General features: G+C 50.8%; 2 long non-coding RNA genes and 1 other non-coding gene across 7 annotated transcripts in view; 1 reads left to right on the top strand and 2 right to left on the bottom strand.

The window, feature by feature from the left end:
• LOC141573620 (uncharacterized) overlaps positions 1–21606 on the top strand; it is a 28508-nt gene that overhangs the window by 604 nt on the left and 6298 nt on the right. Inside the window, exon 2 of the long non-coding RNA XR_012499522.1 lies at positions 20032–20124. This is a non-coding gene — a long non-coding RNA (uncharacterized LOC141573620). The remainder of the gene's footprint in view (positions 1–20031; positions 20125–21606) is intronic.
• Positions 1249–21606, bottom strand: part of LOC123612954 (uncharacterized) — a 131925-nt gene continuing 111567 nt past the window's right edge. For all 5 annotated transcript variants that reach the window (XR_012499520.1, XR_012499518.1, XR_012499517.1 and 2 more), the window contains 4 exons: positions 20026–20156; positions 14309–14398; positions 13152–13320; positions 1249–12209 (listed from right to left, as the gene is read on the bottom strand). This is a non-coding gene — a long non-coding RNA (uncharacterized LOC123612954). The remainder of the gene's footprint in view (positions 12210–13151; positions 13321–14308; positions 14399–20025; positions 20157–21606) is intronic.
• Positions 17016–17087, bottom strand: TRNAA-AGC (transfer RNA alanine (anticodon AGC)). Its single transcript has one exon. It is a non-coding gene; the product is annotated as a tRNA-Ala (tRNA).

Genomic DNA, 21606 nt, shown 5'->3' with positions numbered 1-21606 from the left:
GGCTAGCGCCTTGGAGAGGAGGCAGCGCGCGGCCGCGGAGAGGCGAGGACCTGGAGGCTGGGAAGGATGCGGGGGGCTCGGATGGGGGACTCGTCTCTCCCCCGCCTCCGGGAGGAAGAGCGAGGACCCAGAGGGCACCGATCTAGCCAGCATCCCTCACCCCCTCCTCCACCAGGCTGCTGAAGGGGAGAGGGCAGAGGGTAGGTGGGGGTGGGGGAGAGGGCTGATAGGGTCGGGGGACCCAGCGAAAGTTTCTTTTTGGTCTTTTTTGGAAGGAGCTAGTGGGGGCTTCGGGGCCCCAAGGTGGAGAACCAGCCCTGGGTGTGAGGACGTGACACTCGCTCCCCCCCCCCCCCCCCCCCCGTAGATGGAAGGAAGGCACTCGGTAAACTCCCAGGAGCCAGGTATAGGGGTTGGGGGTAGGCAACATTCCTTTGCACCAGTGTCTGCTCCCAGGTCAGACTCAGCCAGGGTGCTCCATATGGGGGATGCTGGAAACGCGGAAGGAAAGGAGCAATCCAAAACCACAGTGCCTCTGCAGCGGGGGAGGGGGCGGGGGGGACACGCTTCCAGGGAGTGAGGTGCCCCTCTAAGACAGAAAAGCCAGGCACCCCTGGGAGACCAAAGAAAAAGCAACAAGTAGCCCCTACCCCCACAGAGCTGTCAGGAGATTCTGCATCCGAAAGAGAAAGACAGCTGGGGTTCCAGGTAGGGCTGGCTGCGTTCCCTTTTGTGTGTGTGTGTGTGTGTGTGTGTCTGTGTGTGTGTGTGTCTGTGTGTGTGTGTGTGTGTGTGTGTACGCGCGCTCACACACACCCGTGCTGCCCCAGGATTTGCCAGATGGAAGCACAGCTGGAGGTATAGGTGGGAGCAAAGGATTGGGTTTTCAGCCTCCTACCTCCTTGTTCCTGAAAATCCACTGGAAGTCAGGCCCTGCTAGCAGGTGGGTGTGGCTTGCCCAGGGCCAGGGATCAAATGGCTGGAACCTACAGAATCAATGATGCTAAAACCCCTTCAGAAGGAAAGAAGCAGAAAGTTCCAGTGGCAGACCCAGTGCACACTGCCAAGCTGGGACCGAGCCACACGGAGGCACCTTACTGAGCCAATGTCCCCAGGGCATGCCAAGCTGAAATAACACTCCTGGGAAGATGGCTAAGAAGGAGGCAGCTTAGGGAGGGAATGTCCCTCTTGGTTTGTATCTACTCTGAAGTATTTCTCTATCCCCTCTGCCCTCTCGCTAAACCAGATCCAAACTGGGAACAGAGTCTGGATGCACACCGAGGCAACACGTGGCATTAATTTGGTGGTTTATTGACCCTGGAAGCTCAGGGCAGGAGTAGTCCAAACAAGCACAAATGACAGAGGACAGTCAACCTCACGTACGTGGCGTCCCAGAGGCCCCAGGCCCCTGCCTTCAAGCTGCCCAGATGGGGACGGGGTTTTCAGAACAGGGGGGCCAAAATTAACTAAGAATCTATCATGTGTCAGGACGAGGTGAGGATGTCTTACCGTTTTACTTAATGCGTTCAAGCACCTTAGCAGGTGTGTGTTATTACCCCAAGTGCACACACAAGGAAACAGAGGCTCACAAGAGTAAAATTACACAGCTAGAAAGTGCCAGAGCTGGGACTTGAACTCACTTTTGCCTCCAAAACAGGCTCAAAAGCAGAACCAAAACACTCCTTCCCAAATTTAGGAAGGGGACAAGCATTCCTTCCCTACTCCCCCCACAAGCATACATGTACACACATACACACACGCTCACAAACTCACCGTGTACCACGCCTGGACCAGTGCCTCCTTCCACAGACACGAAGCAGCCTTTCTCTTCGTCTCCACCGAGCCACATCCCTGCAGTCAGTTTTTTTTTTTTTTCAGCCTGTTCAACAAGTGTGTGGATCTCTAACTCTGAACCAGACACTGTGTCGGTTTGGGGGAAAACAAAGAGGAAGGGAACACACTTCCCACCCTTGAGAACTCGGGGTTCCATGAGGCTGGAGGCAGTGTTCGTTTGCAAAGTGGCCCCTATACACGGAGGGCAGAGAGAGACCGAAGAAAGAGACATCACTCCGGGTCAGTTGGTGGCAGGGAACTTACACACGAGGCTTGTCTAGGACGCTGCAAGAAGAGTAAATCTCTACTCCTGCCACCAAATCTTAAAAGTCTATATAGAAGCCTTCCCTGGGCTCGGTCTCTTTAACCATCCAGATGGTCTCAACACCATATTACCCTCTCCAGCCTGTGTCCTTGGGCAGCTTCTTGCTCGGGGAATGCGCCTTCGAAGGCCAGGGGAAGAAGGGAGGAATCTCTGATTGCCCGGTCATGTCCTCTCCACAGCCTCCCCCAACACCCCTCGTGACAGCCTCTAACAACCTCACACGCCCGCCCCGCCTCCTCCAGAACGTGCCCGAGAGGTCAGCACGCATCTCACCAGCATGGAGCTCATTAGACAGCTATCCAGCTACATTGGAGGCAGGTGCCACTGCAATGGTACTGATATATGCAAGAGAAAACAACAATGCAAGATAATAATCCCCCAAACACTTTGTTCCGCCACGAGGCCCGTGATTTGAACCCCTAATTTACAAGTCCTCTAGGCTGGGAGTCCGAACACTCAGGGCATCCACTTACGTCCTCATGTGATTTAATAAAGATGACACATTAGCAGACAGAAGACTCACCAGGTGGAAACATACAACATTGTGTTTGGCTAATGGCCCAGGTGCCTCCTGGTGAGGCAGTGATAACGTTCCAGGCCATCCTGTGCTGGAGGGCGGCTTTTCTCATTAGAGACATGTCAGCGTTCAGTAAGGGCGGGCTTCACCAGCCTTCATTCAGGGCTGGCTGGCTGAATTTAGTGAGGATCTCTACGTGTGCTACCATGTCCTTCAGGCCAACGGAGGAGACAAAGTTTGGGGCTGAATGATGGTACCCGTAGGAGACAGAACGCATACCCCTGGCCGTGAGGAGAGGGAGGCTGCAGCTTTAGGAACCTGACCTGGATATAGTTACCATACATGTTGGCCAGGGGAGGCAGCACTGTCAGGGGTGAGGAGATGGACTGGGGGCAGGATACGCCAGACCGGGACCCCTCTTTCCAAAGTGTGTGTTCCATTCCAAGTAGAGTGCATTTCAATGAGCAGCAGGATCCCAGTAGAGCCTGAGTAGTTCCCGCTCGCCCAGGAGTGTGAAGGAACCCACCCGTTCCGGTGGGATGTCCCACTGCAAGTTCCAGTAAGCGGTGCCTCTCCCAGGTGTGGTGGCGCTTGGTGTTTTCGGCAGCCCAGCGAGGTGATCTGTGGTGAGAGCCCGGGCAATGGTTGTTCCCCACCATTTTCATACCTTTACGGGGGTCCAGTCTGGCATATGGGGCAACCAGGCCTGACTGGTTGGTCGTTTAAATGTACTCAAGCCTAGGACAGTACTGCAGTCCACCTGACCAAGGTGGCTTTTCCTGTTAGTGATTTAATCTGCTGCTTTAATAGCCCATTTTTTAAACCAGCTCTGCTGCTTGCAGATTATAGGGGAAAAGGAACCCCTATTCACTGTCATTTCTTTTGCCCGGTCTTGTATATCATGACCTTTGAATGTGACCCGCAACCACTATCTATCTGGTGACAGTAACTACACAAGGCGCTCAGCCTCTCTAATCCCCCAGTGGTAACCACCTGGTTTGCAGAGACACAGGAGAAAGCTTGGTTAGGCCAGCGCAACATCCACGCAAACCGGGGCATAGTTAGACCCCTCATTCAGCAGGAGGGGACCAATATAATCAGTTTTCCAACCTCTCACCAGTGGGTCCTCCGGTGGACCTGCACTCCTTGGGCAGTTGCCTTGGGCACTGTTTAGAACACACAGTTAACCAAGTCACTGTATTTTAAGGGCAATCCGGTGTCCTTGGTAGCACCTCCCTCCTCCCACCTGCACCACAGTGTCCACTCTTCCTAGGCACCCAAATCAGCTGTTCCTACTCAAGGGTCAGCCACTAAGGCTCATACCCAGGCTAGGGCATCAGCTTCCTGACTGCTGGGGCGTGTCAGTGCGTTATGAGCCTGGTCGTGGAAACAGGGAGGACTGCCTCAGACTCTTACAGGTGAACTCAAAGTTCTTTCCACCCCTCCTGACCCACCAAGGGCTTATTCCTGATCATCTGCCCCTCGGCTTCCCATTGTCTGAGCCACAGAGTTAATCCCTTTAGAAGAGCTTAACTGTCAGTGTAAAGGTTAACAGCCAGGGCTCATGAGCGGGGCCACCAGCCAAGTCACCTGGAGTTCAGCCCTCTGGCTGCTGTGGTTCCGTCCAGTTTCCAGGCATCTATGCACAAGGCATCAGAGGGGATTTCTCCCACTCCCTCCCTGGCCACGGGGCCCACCCCAGGAACAGCGGCAGGTGCACCTGGAGGATGCACGTTCTCTACGGGGTCTGGGAGCACTCACCTCTCTAGAGACAGTGGCCTGGTGGACAGGGGACACCTCTGCTGCAGAGACGAGTCACTTAGTCAAAGTGGGAGACATGACAGAGGTGGGTCAACAGGACATATTCTCAACCTGCCCCTTGATAGGAAGCAAAGTTCTTACCAGGACATGCTGCTCCTTCATGAGAGGCTCTACCTGGAGGAGGGAGGTGTACCCCGCTAGGAGCTCCTGCTCTCTGGGGGTTTATCGGGTTCCTGCCCTCTCCCAGATCTGGGACCAAAATCCCAAAGATGCTCTCTCCTTCTGCTGTCTTTTCCTCGGTGCCCAACCATGCCTTCCAGAGTCACCGACACACCCAACTCAGACGGTAGCCCTACTTGGGAGATGCCCTGAGCTTGCATCTGCTTTGCTAGTGTTTCCGCCTCCTCAAAGGAGGCTTGCTCCTCGGAGCCTCACTCCATCCCTTTACCAGACGCTGTGAGGGACACAGGCACTGTGCCAAGTGGGAATAAAAATCCACAGTTTTCATTCCCAAACTTCAGCCCTGGCACAACCGTGTAAAACTCACTGACTGATAAATACCAGCTGAAGCCAAATTGCGTCTCTGACAGACAGAACAAGTTAAGGTTACCCTCTCAAACGCTAAAGCTTTGTACTAATATTTGTGAAGAAGACTTTTAAAATGTGTTATTTGCCCTTGACAAATAATCTTACAGAGTCTGTGGATTAGATTTGGGGCCAGGGAGTTTTCTGTAGCAGTCTGTATTCTTAAAAGCCTCTTCCCCCCACCTTTTCTTTTTTTCTTTTTTCCCGGTCTCAGGCAATTGTGGGCAGTGTGTACATTTCAAACACATGGTGAGATTTACAACTTCGAGGGACAGAGAAAGAATGCCAATTTGTTCCTCAGAGTTTGGGGGTCCGTTTCTCTATTGTCAGAAGTCTAGGGTAATCGCTTTTGAAAAATTTCCTTTGCATCTGGAGTCTGAGGATTCCAGTTCACTGTCAATCATGGTAACATCCTCCCCTTTTATCGCCTCACTTTCCCAAGGATTCTACTTCTAACCTCATCAGGCTTTGTCACAAGCGCTCAGACCTTAATCGGTGATGGTTTGTGCCCTCCGAGCTTTGCAAGATGGCTTGCTAAGCTGGAGACTTATGCTGCTCTCCCACCTTGTCTGCAGCCCCAGGGCTAACAGAGCAGTGGGCACTTGCATGTCCTTCTCTGCCCTCAGCTCTTCCTCCAGCTCTCTAACTGGAGGGTCAGCCTCTAGCTGGGCATCAGGACCCAGCCGAACTGTCCACGGGAGGGGCCGGCCCCCTCTGGCTGCCATCCGTTCCTCTTCCTTGTCACAGTGCGCCGTGTGCAGAGCATCGGACAAGCAAGTTCCAGCAGCTGGCGTTTCCCAGGTGTCCACGTTTCCCCCAGAGATGCTTCTTTCCCCAAGACCCATTTCTCTGGTTTTCTGGCTGGCTGGCCAATTGTTGGTCCTCAAATGGACCCCATGCACGTAGGGCAAGAAGAGGCTAAGGAAAGAGGCAGCCACTCTGGATTGGTCAGTGGCCCGTTTCATAAGCATGGGAACCTGCATATGAGGCTTGTCTTGGTGGGGGTGGGGGGTTGGGATGCTATGAGTAGATCTCCACACCTACCCACTTTATAAAGTTTATAAAGAAGAGGGGGAGGGTATAGCTTAGTGGTAGAGTGTGTGCTTAGCATGTACAAGGTCCTGGGTTCAACCCCCAGTACCTCCATTTAAATTAATAAATAACCTAATTACCTCTCCCTAAAAACAAATCAAATAAGTTTTTTAAAAGTTTATATAGAGGTCTTAACTGGATTCAGTCACATCACCTTACTCTCCCCAAGGCTGCGTCCTTGAAATTGTGTCTAGTGTGGGACTGGTGGACAAAATGTACCTTCCAAGGACAGGGCAGGGGCTGGGAGTCTAATTGTCTGGATCCTGGTGATGGATTAACCAGCAGCCACATCCTCTCAACGCCCTCCTCCAACAGGCAGAGGGGGACAGGTCTCTGTGTAACATGCAGTCCCTTCTCTGCAGCCAGGAGAGCAAGAGGAGTAGCATCACTCATGGGTTTCTTTGTGCGGCTGTGCCCAGCTGGAAACCAGGTTCCCGCATTCCCCCATCCCCGTCGCATTTCTTCCACCGCCCCCTCTGCCCACCAACGTGGATCTGCTTCTCCCCATGCAGCCTCTGCTTTTCACAGAATCATGTCTTCCCTCAGTTCACACTCCACACATGCTTTCTCATGCGTGCAGAAATGGATCTCCACCTTGCTCTAATTGCCCTCTCCCGCATGTAAGCTTGTTCACTCGTTAACGTCTCCACTGGTTTGTTCTGACCACTACCAACAGCACACGATGGCAGAGTCAGGTGGAGTCGCCCTGAATTTGAATCTCCAATCTACTCTGCCTCTTGTTGCTCTGGAACTTTCGGGAAGTTACTAAAACTTTCAGTTTCCCCACCTACAAAATGGCAGGGATTGTAATGGCTCCCTCCTAGAGTCTTGTGCAAATGAAATACAGGATATAAAGTCTCGGATACAGTTGAGACACTTGGCAATTGGCTCTTGGTGATGATTCAAGGAAAGTTCTTTCCATGTTGGTGTTCCCTTCCAGGTGATGGGGGAACCCTTTAGACTGCATGGAAAATGTCATTTTCCCAGAATTCTACATACCTGAAGGCACCCTCCCCAGCAGTAGGTCAAGGTGATAGAGATCCTTCCTGGTTTGGGGTCAAACATGCTCCTTACTCTGTTCTGCTTCCTCTTCATGCCCTTGGCGTCCTCTCAAGGTCTTCTGAAGTGGCTTTTGATCAAAGTTTTCCCAAATGGCTGAGGCATTTGAGGGGTAGAGGGGGAGGATCAGGGGAGAATGGCCATGATGGTGGATTTCATTACTGATCACTTGGCTCCGTGCTTGATATTGTGTGGATGTTACCAATAACACCAAGAGAGCAGCGCTCCCAAGCCCATTTTACAGATGAGATAGCCAAGTCCACAGAGGAGAGCTATCCTGCCCAAGGACCCACAGCTAAAAAGTGGCAGAGCTGATAATCAAACCCAAGAACATCTCAGTTTAAAAGACATGTCCCATGACCCCACTGAAAAATGCTTGCTCAAGACCTCAATAATGCAGACCATCATGTGCCAGCTTTGAATATAAAACGTCTAAGATACGGAACATCCTTCCAGAAATACTGCTTCACATAAGACAGATAAACAACAAGGTCTCACTGTACAGAACAGGGAATTGCATTCAGTATCTTGTAATAACCTATAATGAAAAAGAATACATTCTATAACTGAATCACTATGATGTACACCAGAAACACAACACTGTAAATCAACTATACTTCAATTTTTTTAATTAAAAAAAAAAGAAATACTGCTTTACAGTTTCCTGACATATATAGCAATTCAACCTGATGGTTCTTCTTAAAGACCCGCTTTAATAGCTAAGACCCATCTGCAATTAGCAGTATGATTCATATACAAACATCAGATATTCCAGGGTCCTTAAAAATGTTTTTGTGGGGCTGCCGCCTCTTTCTCTCCCCCTCTCCCCGCGCCCTTCGGAGACAGCCCACACTCTGTCAATGGAATGTGTACCTTTTACTCTAATCTGAGCACCCAACCCCCACACCTCGTGGCCTTTCTCTTGCCTTTCGATGTCTCTCTCTAAATCTACCTTTACTCAACTGTGGCTCACTTTTGAATTCTTTCCTGGGCAAAGCCAAGGACCTACACTTAATGGGGCATGTCCCAGGGGCTTAACCGAAGTCTGGGACACGGCCCTTCTCATGCCCCACATCCGTTTTTCCTGCATCACAACTGACTGGAACCGCATCTTCTCTGGACCTGCCGGGGCTTCGGGACCACAGGGGGCTATGTCCACGCTGACGGGAGCCAGTCTCCTCTGGACTGGGCAGGAGGTGCTGCATTGAAGGAAAGTCCAGTCCAGGTGCAGCCGAGCCTTCGCTGCAGGAACAGAAAGGGAGACAGACGTGCTGCTGCCAGTTTGGGTGGCACTTTGGCGGTTCTGTGAGGATCTGGAGCATGAGGTCTCCAGCCTGCTGTCCCTCCACACTGGGCCGTTTGTGATCGAGAAACCCTAGAGCATCAGGAAGTGTTACCCTGGGCCCCTGGTGGCTTCACAGAATCTGCCCTGAAGGACGCAGGAGAAGTCACTGCAGCTCATGAGCGCAGCCATGCGTGTCCTGTGATGGCTGGAGGGGAGCCTCGGACCCAGTATGCGGCTTCCTGGCCGGCCCAACCCTGGCCTTCCTTTGGGGTGGTGCCTGGTGAGTACCCCTCAGGCCCTGCTTCATAGAGCGCCCAGCCAGGCGGGCCATATTGCCCTCTCTGGATCAGAGGACACTGACTCGGTCACTTACTGGTCTCGCAGCTGGTGGAGGACGTGGGACGGGACTCTGCTGGGGTGGCTCCTGGGAGATGGATCCCACCCCACCCAAGCTGAGCTGCCGCCCCGCAGCTCCCCAGCATCCTACTCATCACTGATTCTCAGCTCTGCCTCTTAGAAGCGGCCACTTCCCTCCACATCCGCCAACGCCCTCAGGTCTCCCAGTTTCCACCTGAATCCTGCTCTGCCTTGCTCGGTCCACCCAGCCCCACTCCTCCAACCTAGAGCAGCCAGAGCAAATCCACCCGCAGTCCTGCAGGGCTTCTGTGGCTCTGAGTGCGTGGCTCGCTGCCCACGCCCCCTCTCCTCGTGCCCCCACCCAGCAGCAGAGAGCGCAGCTCGCGCCTCTGTTCCCTCCCCTGCGATGGCTCATCAAAGTCCTGCATCACACAGGACCCTGGGGTGGAGGAGCACTGCCGCCATGGCTGAAAGTCAGAGCCAGAATGTCAGGTGCAAACCCAAGTTTTGCCACAGACTGGCTGTCTCAGGCCAGAAGCGGTCTTTGGAGAAACACCAGGAGTAGACCCTCCGCCTGGTTTCTTTCCATCCGAATGAGGCGCCCTGCTCGGCGCTGGCTTTGGGTGCCAGCTTTGGGCGCTGGCAGGTCTGGCAGGGTGTCACTGTGCCGGCTCTCCATAGTTCAGAGCTGTGGAGGCACCTGCGCGGTGGACACCAGCTCGCTGAAGGGCGTGAGGACTCCGTGTGCTGTGGTCCCTGGGGCCACCGTCACTCGTGGACACTTGTTTAGCATTCCAACACACTATTTATTGAGAATTCATATACACGTGAAGCTCCCCTTCCATGCCCCTCTCCTCCCCTCGCCGAGGGCACCCCCTGCTGCCTAGGAAAGAGTTCCCGGCACGAAAGTTTCCAAAGAAGCTTCACTCTGAGGAAACACACCAGAGTCCCTGCACTCTCTAGCTCTGGGACCTCGGCCTCCCGCTGACACCACCCCTCCCCCTGCTCCTGCAAGGCCTCCCCCTCCCCCTCCCACTGACAGAACCTCTCCTGCAGCCCCTGGAGCTCAGCCAAGGCCGCCTCTGAGCTCAGGCCCGGGGCTCCCGGGGATGTGCCCACGCCCCTCCCCCGGCCACGTCCCGGGGCGCCTGTTCTGCTGGCAAGTTCTCTGAAGGGTGTCCCTCCTCTGAGAAGGGAACAAGTGGATTTCTCCACATTCGGTTTCCTTCTTCAGACCTGCTGTACTTTTCCTTTTGTTCGGACATTGTCTTGTGGAGATTTTTCTCACGTTCCCTGCTGGGGTTCACAGCTGTCTTCACGACCTTCAGCTTTCTGTCAGACTGGGCCAAAGACGTACCCATGCGGCTCACCTCCCCGGACAGCTCTCTCAGCTTCTCTCGTTCACGGCATCCCTTTCCCCTCGACAAGAGAGCTCTCCAGAGAAAAAGGACTCCCCAGGCGCTGTGCAACCAGGACATCAGGTTGAATGTGGTCCCAGGCCAGGGGCCCGCCAGCACCTCGGCCCAGTGGCCCATCAGGAGGACAACGCTCTGAAGGGTTCCAAGCCCTGACGTGCTGACATTTGAGGGCCCGCCCTTGACAAAAGCCACCATCGCCTGCTCGGATAGCCGCCGCCGCTGCCTCAACGCTGCAGCAATGGTGGACAGTCTGGCCTGGGCTGGTGGCCTGGGGTCTCTCACGTCTGTGTCAGGACTCCCCACGTCTTTGAGTCCAGGTCACTCTTGCTGCCCCATTCCCCAGCCTCCCATCTGTCTGGCGGAGTAACTGAACTGCTGTAAAGCAGGCCGGGCTGCTGGTGCCGGTTCTTCCCTTCATGGCAGTCGGGTCTGGGAGTCAGGGAGGCAGCCAGGGCTATGGTTTCTGGGGCCCCTCTCCTCACCCTCTGCAGCCTCTGGGCTCAGATGCCTGGAGGGCAGCGTGGGGACAGCACACGTGAGGACAGGAATGAGGTATTCCTCTTCCACCAGGTAGCAGCAGCTGACCTGGGTCTGGCAGAGGTGCTGAAGGCCACAGGCAGAAGACGAGTTGGGGAACAGCCAGAGAAAGCTTGGGGCTGGATACCCACTGCGGACTTGGAGGGGGTCCTGGAGAGTGCGGCATAGGGGTCAGCGGCTGTCCTGTTTACCTCGGTGTCGGGGGCGCTCGGCTGGCTGGTGAGAAGCTGGGTTGGGATGCCAGAGGCCTGGGAGGGGCGCTCCCAGGATGGGCAGGGGTCAGCTGTGCTCCTGTTCTTGGAGCCAGATACCCCGCCGTGGGGCTGGAACCAGAGGGAGAGGAGCCAGGCCAGCCCCCGCAGGTGCAGGAGGCCCCGGGTGTGGGTGCATGGACTCGCTGGCCTGCAGAGGGGAGCGAAGGTGGACGCCAGCACGAAAGTGGAGTGTGCAGTGTGGCTGAGGGGCCCGGGACAAGAAGAATGGGCACAGAGTGCGTCAGAGGTGAGCACAGAGCAGGCGGTGGAGAAGGCGGTGGAGAAGGCGGCAACAACGAGCAAGAGCACCAGAAAGGCCGTCTCTGCTATGGCTGGCCTCGGCAGCGGCGCCCGCTTTTATAACCGCCAGTGGTTCATCATAATGCCCCCCTGTGACCCCCACGGCCCCTCTGGCCAATCGCCAGGCAGCTCTCAGCAGGCCATGCCTCCGGCCAATCGCCAGGCGCCTCTCACCGCGTCCCTCTGTGACAGAAAAGAACAAATCTGGCTCCATGTGCGACCTGTTCCTTTGGCTCTCCCCCGTGCCCTGTTTCCTGTGTTTAGTCTTGCCAGCTCTGCACCTTTTGTAAAAGAATGTTGCCTTTAGCCTCAAATACACAGGAGAGCTCATCCTCAAGGCTCTGACCTTTAAGAGTATAACACTTTTGCACTCATACAAAGATGACAAGTTGCAGAATAGAAAATAATGTTTTGTTTTGTGGGAGGTTTACAGGGACACCAAGAGCTGACCCACATGGACAGCTGCAAAAGCAAAGGATTCTGACACCAAGAAGTTTGCAAAACCAACCACCCCCTGTCCCTTTTTACTATAAAAGGAACCTGAATTCTGACTTGGGGAAAATGGTTCTCGGGACCGTTAGCCCCCATCTTCTCGGTCGGCTGGCTTTCCGAATAAAGTCACTATTCCTTGCCCCCGCTGCCCCCCAAAAAAGTCTAGTCCAACCTTTCCTAAAATGTGTAGCATGGCTTGTTTCTAGATATTATGTGTAGAAATTGCGGTTCAATCATCAAAAGAGTCAGGAAATGTGGGACTTAACAATAAACATGCTTCTTCCTTCAGGTCTTCCCAACGTTTAATATCCTAATGGGACTCTGATCTGTAAGAGGGGACGCCCAGATTCCTTCACCTGGATTTAAAAGATAGTCTGTATTGTTGACTTTGTTCCTGTCAATTAAAAAAAAGCAATAAGGTATTTTAAGAGCAGTTTCAGGTTTACAAAGTCACTGAGTAGGAAGTACAGAGAGTTCACATGTAACCCGCTCCTTCCTTCACCGCTCACCCCCGTTTCTGCATTATTAACACCTTGCGCTAATGTGGTACATTGGTTATAGTTGATGGAGCAATGTTGATACGTTGTTATTAACTGAAGTCCTTAGTCTGCATTAGTTATTCTCTCTCAGCTTGTGCGGTTCTATGAGCTTTGAGAAATGAGTGATAGCATGTGCCCACTATACAGTATCACACAAAACAGTTTCACTGGCTTCAATACCCTTTTCCACATCTGTTCACACCCCCTCCCCCAATATTTCCTGGCACCAGCAAACACCGATCTTTCCATCGTCTGTAAGTTTGCTTTCCCTGGAAAGTCGTAGAGTTGTACTCATCCAGTATGTAGCCTTTTCAAAATGAAGTATTTTACTTAACCATATGCATTTAGAGTTTTTCTGTCCTTTTTTTGTTTGTTTGTTTGGCTTGATACCTCACTTCTTGTTACCTCTGAGTAATAGTCCATTATATGGATGGACCACAATTTGTTTATCCTTTCACCTATTAAAAGACACCTTGGTTGCTTCCAAAAAAAAAAGTTTTTGTGGCATTCAGTTGGTTAAGCATTTCCCTCTTCAATCAGATTTACCATATCTATTCGCTTAGCACTCTGGTGTGTGTAGGAGTATGGGGATTGGGTTTAGATTGGGTCTATTTGGCCCAGACTTTCAGGCTCTGTCCTAATTTTGTGAAATTATGTTTTGTCATCTTTTTTGATGAAGACAAGTGGGTGACTAAACTCTAAAACAATTCCAGATAAATTCATTTGCAGATAAAATAATCCAATGCCCTAATAGACAAGGTGCTCAGATTTTTGCTGTGATAAATGTATTCACTTACAGGTCAGTATATGAACATGTAGATGAATTCACTTTCTCTGACGCGGAAGCTGCTTTTCTGAGATGCAAGGAGGGAGATCCTCTTCTAGGGAAACTGGGGCCTGCCCAGAGCCCAGCCTGGACCCAGAAGAAGGTGAGGATACAAAGCGCTGCCCCCTGCCTCCAGCCTCCTGCAAAAAGTGACAGGCAGGAGGCTTAGAAGCTGAGACCTACAGTCGGCTCAAATGCTAATTTGCCACTTAACATGCGTTAGGTACATGTTGCTGCCACCATCACTCCCTAATTTAAAATAAAAGAAAGATGCATCCCTTTCTAATACACAGACGGCATAATTCATTATTATTTCAAACTTGGAAGGGCCTCAGTACACAACTTTTTCTCCCGGCAAGTCACTGCCCTAAAGAAAGTTTAAAGATCAATTACTGTAAACCAAAGAGCTTTTCTATTATAAGTAAACACCTCATACAGCAACTATTACCATTTAGTTACCTAAGTGTGCACTTAGCAAATAATTTGTCGCCAAGGTTATATCAGGCAGGAGCATTAGGCAAAGCTGGGCTTAAGCATAGCTGATTGAGATTTTATGTATAGTTGCTTTATTCATTGCTTCCAGGAGAAAACAACAGAAGCCAGTGCACACAGAGTGGGCTTTGGGGGCCCACCTGCCAATTGTTGGATCTAGCTTGCTGTGTGACCTTTGGAAAACCACATAACATCTCTGTGCTGTTTCCTTATTTGTGCTCAATCATTGCTGAGGCCTTCTCCTGCACCAGCTTCCTCTGCCACTGCAATTTGACACCAGCCTTGACCAAATCATAAATGCCTAGTTAATGGGATAAAAATGAGTTTGAATCTGGGATTCTGGTCATTAACCCCATGTCACCATCTGCTGGAGCCGTGTGATGACAGGGCCAGGTGAACTGGAATCATCCAACACTTGTTAAACATGCAGATTCTGCAGATTCTGCAGATTCCTGCTCCGTTCCCCCTCCCAGTAGGAGTCTGTGCAGCCTGAGAATCTCAGCTAGGGATCTTCGACTGGAGACTCCTGACTTCGAGGGCTGTTGGCTAAGTTCTCCTCCTTAACTTCCTAGTTTACAAAAACCCAGGTGCCAGTGAAAGTTGGGGTCAGGTATGAGCTGCGCGCTGGTTACCTACCTGAGGGAGATGGTACTCCAGCTTCACTCCCCCTGACTTTTGCGTGGACTGGTGCCCTTGACGCTTCCCATGCACGCTTCTGTCCACTTCCTGAATCAGATAAGATCATGGTATCATAAAGAAATAATGAAACAATAGGTGTTTAATGTTTGCCAGTGGGAAGTTAGGAAGACAGTCCCAAGAGGGCCTCTTCCTTACCCTGAATCAGATTTTGGTTTAGTCTGTAATACAAGTCCTCGTCCCTTCATACAGAATCAGTGGCTGCTTTCTCTTATTTATTTATTTTGTTTTCAATGAGACCCTACACGTAGTCCCTTCGGCACCGAAGGCCTGCCTCTCCAGGTAGGCAGAGGCGAGGCCTGGACTGCACCTAATCATGCTCGTTTCTACCCCGAAGGCCCTTTACTTCAGTCCTTCTGTTTAAAGACAAAATTCCTCACATAAACCAAGCAGGCCTGGTTCACATCTACCCCATGGGCAGAGAAGAAGGCACCCAGGACACTGAGGCCCTGATTTCTGCTTTGATTTCATGTCTCTTCTCTTCAGACTGTGAAAGTCCAGATCACCCCACCCCTTCTCCTGTCTGCCGTCTGCTTTCTGTTTTTTCTCGTCTAGGCCTCCTTTATTTCACGGTTTCGTCTTTATGCGTCCTCCTCTCTGAGGCCGCCTCTGCCCCTCTTTCCCCTGGGAAGGAAGTTGGAGAAAGATGCCGTTGTTGTCTGTTTTCGCTCTGTCTCCCCATCCCCAGGGGGCCAACTGCTTCCCACGTGAGGAGGAAGAAACAGAGAGGCCCTGAAATCAACAAGCCACAGACAGGCTTTCAACAAAAACTTTATTAGCACAGCTTCAGCCTCAGGTGAGCTGGCGAGCTATGGGCGAGCTGAAGAAACACAGGGCCAAAGAGGCCGGCCCTGCCTGGCTGTTGAGTGGAGCTGCCTCTCCCCCTTGTGGCTGCAAATGCTTCTGATCATCGGGAACAAGTCGATGGTGGCGGTGGTGTTCTTTCACACCCTGATCACTTTCTTATCTTACAACTGCCTTGACTCACCAGCCCTCCCACCCACCCACCTACCTTCTTGTATCAGTGCCCCTCCCCCTCCACCCTGCTCCCCTCTCTGTTCACCCATCTGCTCTTTGCAAAAGGGCTTCACTGTGTCTGCAAGCGGTGCACTTCACTTGGGTATCTGTCGGCATTTGGTGACTTTTTTTTATCTCCTATATTCATTTTAATCCCATTTATTTACTCCCTAACTCTCTCATGAAACAACATGAAATCAAAGCAACGAACTAGGAGTGAGAAGAGGTGAACAGGATTCGAGGAAAAAGGGAACCACGCATTTCTGCTCATAATCACGTTCATCTTTTTCTCTGCATCTGTATGCATCCCACTGCAAATTCATTACACGTGTTTTAGCATGTCCAAGCCCACGGTCGGCACTGCAAGGGAATAAACAAGACGGAGAAAGCACAGCCCTGCTCCCACGGAGCTTTTCATCTCACAAGCAAGGCCCTAATAATGTCTTCTGTCTGTGTCATCCTTGATGCGAAACTCTGACACAGGCATCTTCCTCTCTGATTTCTGTTAGCAGAAGAGGGGTCATTGTTTCCACAATATGAGAAAGAAAACTGAGGCTCAAAGAGTTGAAGGACCCTGAGAAGGCAGTAGGAGGATCTGGGGCTCCAACCCCAGTTTCCTGACTCCAGATTTCATGTCCTTTCCATCCTGCTGCTATTCTGATCAAGTCCCCTCCACGGATACATCACAGTGCTGTGACACCGTGAAGCAGTGTGGCAGTGCCATGTCAACTGGCCACGACAAGAATTGTTGGCCCTAGGGAAAATGAAATCAATGAGGGCTGGAGAGAGCGGCCAGGAAGGATGGGTGGGAGATGGAGTCTGGAGGAAGATACAGGACTTGGCCATAGAGGTACACCAGGGAGGGTCTTTCAGACCTTATGTGTCCTTGTGTGTCATTCAAAAGGCCATGAGGGAGGAGGGTATAGCTCAAGCAGTAGAGTGCATGCTTAGCATGCACAAGGTCCTGGGTTCAATCCCCAGTACTTCCCTCTAAGAATAAATAAACCTAACTACCTCCTCCCCACCAAAAAAAAAAAAAAAGAAGGCCATGGAAGAGCCACCAGGGAAGCCGAGTTATCAAGGGCTTATTGTGGACCAAGGGAGGAAGAGGTATTTATCTTCTCCCTTAATCTCTGTATATACAAATATAAATGCAGACATACGGACATGCATCTCGGTTTTCCGTGTCTGATTATGCATTCAATCAGCAAGGATTTATTGCCTGCTAATTCGGTCCAGGCACTTTGATAAAACAACATGGGAGGACACCAATAAGTAAGAGACATCATTTCATTGTTGCGGGAGGAGGTAACTGACAGGACGCGACTGCAGGTTGACCCTCGAGCTGGCCCCGGGCAATGAGAGGATCCTCACCTCTCCCCTGTCCTTGGAACAGACACTCTGCCCACTATCCCCACAGTGGGAGTCGGTTTCAAGGACACAGACTTGAGAGAGTAATGTGGTGTTGTTGAGACCATCTGGAGGGTGTACGTGACTGAGCCCAGTTAAGGCCTCTACATAAACGCTAAAGATTTGGGTGGGCGAGAGCAGAGAACTACTCATCTTGCGGTGCCCAGGACGAGCCTCATGTGAATGTTAAGTTTCCTTGCTTGTTTTTTTTTTTTTTTAATGGAGGTACTGGGGATTGAACCCAGAACCTCGTGCATGCTAAGCACGTGCTCTACCACTGAGCTACACCCCCCCTCCTTCCTCTAGCTTGTTCAACTTGCCACCAACTAATCTGGAGTGGCTGCTTCCTCCCTTGGCCTCTCCTTGCCCTCCGTGTACGGGGGCCGGTCTGTGAACTAACCATTGTTCCCAGGGAGTGGGCAGGGCGGGGGTCTGTGCATACTGCAGACAGAGCTCAGGACTGGGGGATATCGGGGGGCCTGGCATTGACACATCCTGTAAGTTCTCTGTACGGATTGGATTTCCATGGGGAGAGGGAATTAATATGTATTGGGAGCCAACATCTCATTTCATCCTGTGAGGTTACTCTGCACATTTTACAGACAAGGAGACTAGTCAGTACCACTGGTACCAGCAGTAAGTGTATTTTTCTCTGAGGGGGGAGGAGTGAGGACCGTCTCCAGACAGGGCCAGCTGTCCTTAGAGGATGAACTTCTTACCCTACTCACCCAGCAGTGCCTCCTTCAGAAGCCCTACCCTCCTTCCTGAACACACGGCTCCTACCTCTCTGTATCTCTACAAGACCTGCCAACCAAACTCGAAACCAAATTGCCATGCATCTCTAAGGCAGTCATAGATTCCATGACCATAACGAAGCATGTTCTGTGAGTCAAGTCAGAATCCTAAGCATCAGGACAGCTTCAAAGAGGAATCAGGCTGGTGCCTTTCTACCACAGAGCTTGCGGCTGGGTGAGCAGGCCTGACGCGTACAGCCTCGATGCAGGACAGGGTGACAGGTCTGTGATGGGGCTGGCAGTGTGCTGGGGGCCGAGGTGGGCTGACAGCAGCATTGGCATCAAGGCTCCAATCCCAGCACTGAGGCTGACACTGAGACATTCCAGAGCTCTCTCCAGACACAGCCAGCTTGACGCCTCAAGAGAGACAGGTCAGGTGCCAGTAACTATGTCAAGAATGTACCTGAACTGTATTCATTACCAGGAGTTTCTCAGCTTCAGCACCTTTCGCATTTGGGGCTGGACAGTTCTGTGTGGTGGGGAGCTGTCCTGTGCATCGTAGGATGTTCAGCCTCATGCCTGACCTCTGCCCACCAGATGCCAGCAGCATCCCTGCACCTGTTGTGACAACCGAAAGTGTCTCCAGATTCCTGGGGGAAAAAAAATCACTCCCAGTTGGGAACCACTGAGTGACTCCTAACTGTGATCACTGCCACTTCATAAGCTCTTCCCCAACTAAACTGAGGCTCAGCAAGCTTAAATCACATACGTGGGCAAGGGCACACGGCTCGGAAGAGCTGGGAGCCAGCGATCTGCTTCCAGCGTCCACACTGTGTACTGTCCACTGTCTGCCTATCACCACGTGCCTGGTGCTGAGGACTCAGTGGCGCTCAGTAACCCCACCAGGGATGGACCGTTCCTCATGGCAGTCCCTCCCGTCTGTACTGCGCTTCACTGCCTTTCTTTCCACAAGCCACACAACAACCCTTCACTGCAGATCTCACTCCCATTTATAAATGAGCACACAGAGACCTGGATTGACAAGGAGGGGATTGCACCCACTCACAGAGCAGACAAGCCACCAGAGCCCAGACGTGGACCCACGTCTTGTAATTCTGTGCCCTCCATTACTCAGAGTGGAGTCAGCACTGATTAAATGACGGGAGGCAGAGGAACGACTTAATGAAAAAGAAATGCGAATGCAGGGTGATGGATGTATTTATCCACCCAAGATAAGGGAGAGACCTTTGCTGTAAGAATAGATCCAAGGAGAACCCATGAAATTACAAGCCTGACTGTGCGAAAGATGGGAAGGGTGCGCAGAGAATGCTCGGTACATCTAGTTGACTTCACTGGGAAAACATTCTGAGGCTGCCACCTGAAACCGAAATTCGCCGTCTTCACTTAAAGTAGCGATACCCATGGTCCTGTGAGGAGGGGTTATAATCCAATAGAGTTGAAGTTGTTGATTAAAACGATGCCAGTGCTTAAGCTGTTCAAAGGGCAATCCCAGTTCTAAAGAAACCACATATGTGTGTGCGTCCCGAGGGTCCTGTGGGCTGCACACCCTTGGACACTGAAATGTCCTACTAAGTTCTCTGTACAGATTGGATTTCCAGGGAGGAAAGGAAATCAACATGTATCAGGAGCCAATGTCTCATTTCATCCTGTGGGGTTAGTCTGCCTATTTTACAGACAAGGAGACTGAGGCCTGAAGGGGTTAAGTAAATTGCCGCAGTCCCACTGTTGGTGTGGGAATGAGCTTCCTGCGAGAGTCCAGGGTCACTGAATCCTGCTGTTGCCCATGTGCCTTGTGAGGCCTTGAGGTTCTAGTGCTGGTGTCAGACAGTGGTGAGGTAAGTCCCGGATCCACCCACCCTAGTTCTGTTTCATAAAGCACGCTCTTTAACTTGTCTAAACCTCAGTTTGCTCATCTGTAAAATGGGGATAGTCCCAGTACCACCTCCTAGGACAGAGGGGAGGATCTGATGAGTTGAAGTGTGTAAAGCACTAATACGTATCTAAGAAAAGTTCAGTAACTATGGCTACCATTATTAACACCATTACTATTACCATCGTCAAAAAGAGACCCAGGGGACATGGAACCACACCCTGCGGACCTGTGATCTTTCTTTGGTCCCCATGTCACCCACCCTTTCCCTGTGCCAAATGCGAAGCGTGCCATCAGGAATTAGGGTTTAAATCTGAGTGCAGACAAGCAAGGTGGCGTCAATATCCACAAGCCAGCGTGCAGGTAGGTCCCGTGGACAAGGAGAGGACCCTCACAACCAAGTTCGGGGCCTTCCCCTGAGATGGGGGGACACTCAGACAGGGTCATTTATACCCTCTTCTGCATTGCTGGAAGGTCTCCCTACCTTAAAAGTGCTGTGATTCTGAGCTCCCCTCCTTCGTGGGAACACGGTAGCACAAGGATCTGCACTTTAAATCTGTGTCCACTTAAGCCCCCAAAGAGCCTCATCAAGGATCTTATTTTACCTTCAGAAGAAACAGTGACCGATCACGCCCTGGGCTTCTGCTGTTTTCACCTCCTTCCTGCTTCTGCTGTTTTGACCTTGACATCCAGCAGCCCTGCAGGTAAGATGATGTTTCTCTGACAGGGGAGGCACCTGCGGAGCACAGAAGTTAACTCATTTGCTCACGGTGTGGAAGGAATTCTGAGCATTAGGAAAGAGTGAGTGGGTGTACGTATGTCAGAATTTCTTCTAGTTGGGGGAGAGTACAGCTCAGTGGTAGAGTGCATGCTTAGCATGCATGAGGTCCTAGGTTCAATCCCCGGTACCTCCTCTAAAAAATAAATTTAAAAACCTAATTACCTCCCCACCCCAATTTTTTTTTTTAAACTTGAATAAAAAGAGTTTCTCCTAAGGGATATTAAATGTGGTTGGAGAAACAGAGAAGGTTGGAGGGATTTCTTTGTCTGAATAGGAAATGAGAGGAACAGGGATGTGTATCGACTTCCCCATCTCTGAGTAAAATTCAAAGTCCTTTCAATGCCCTGCACCTATCACAGGGCACCCTTCCGAGTGTTCTTTTTTTTTAAATTTTTACTGATATGTAGGTTGATTTGCAACATTGTTTTAGTTTCAGGTGTACAGCATAGCGATTCAGTTATACATACACATGTATATGTTCTTTTTCAGATTCTTTTTCCTTATAGGTTATGACAAGCTATTGAATATAGCTCCCTGTGCTATACAGTAGGACCTCATTTATCTATTTTATATTTAGTAGTTTATATCTGCTAATCCCAATCTCCTAATTTATCCCTCCACCCCACCTTTCCCCTTTGGTAACCACAAATTTGTTTTCTAAGTCTGTGAGTCTCTTTCTGTTTTGTTAATAGGTTCATTTGTATCAATTTTTTTTGGTTCCAATTATAAGTGATATCATATGATAGTTGTCTTTCTCTGTCTGATTTTCTTCAGTTAATATGATAATCTCTAGGTCCATTCATGTTGCTACAAATGGCATTATTTCATTATTTTTTATGGCTGAGTAGTATTCCATTGTATAAATATACCACAACTTCTTTATCCAGTCATCTGTCAATGGATATTTAGGTTGTTTCCATGTCTTGGCTATTGTATATAGTGCTGCTATGAACACTGGGGTGCATGTAACTTTTCAAATTGGAGTTTTCTCCAGATATATGCCCAGGAGTGGGATTGCTGGATCATATGGTAACTGTTTTTAGTATTTTAAAGAAACCTCCATAGTGTTCTCCCGATTGTTCTCTTTTTAAAATATATTTTTATTGAAGCACAGTCAGTTTACAATGTTGTGTCAGTTTCTGGTGTACAGCACAGTACTTCAGTCACATAGGAACATACATACATTTGTGCTCATATTCTTCTTCACCACAGGTTACCCGATAGCTCTTATCTTACTTACTTCCCTCGTGTACCATCTGCCTCCCCAGCTAGAGTGTGAGCTCCTGGAAGATAAGGGTTCAGGGCTGCCTTATTCAGGCCAGTCTCCCGACACCAAATCCAGCCCGTGATAGAGACTCAATTGCTATTTGTTGAATTAACTTAAAACAAACTATTGTGCTTCTTG

Source organism: Camelus bactrianus, chromosome 16, assembly GCF_048773025.1.
Source record: "Camelus bactrianus isolate YW-2024 breed Bactrian camel chromosome 16, ASM4877302v1, whole genome shotgun sequence".
NCBI lineage: Eukaryota > Metazoa > Chordata > Mammalia > Artiodactyla > Camelidae > Camelus > Camelus bactrianus.
Note: the sequence above shows the minus strand (reverse complement) of the source record. Positions and strands in the feature narration are given on the sequence as shown.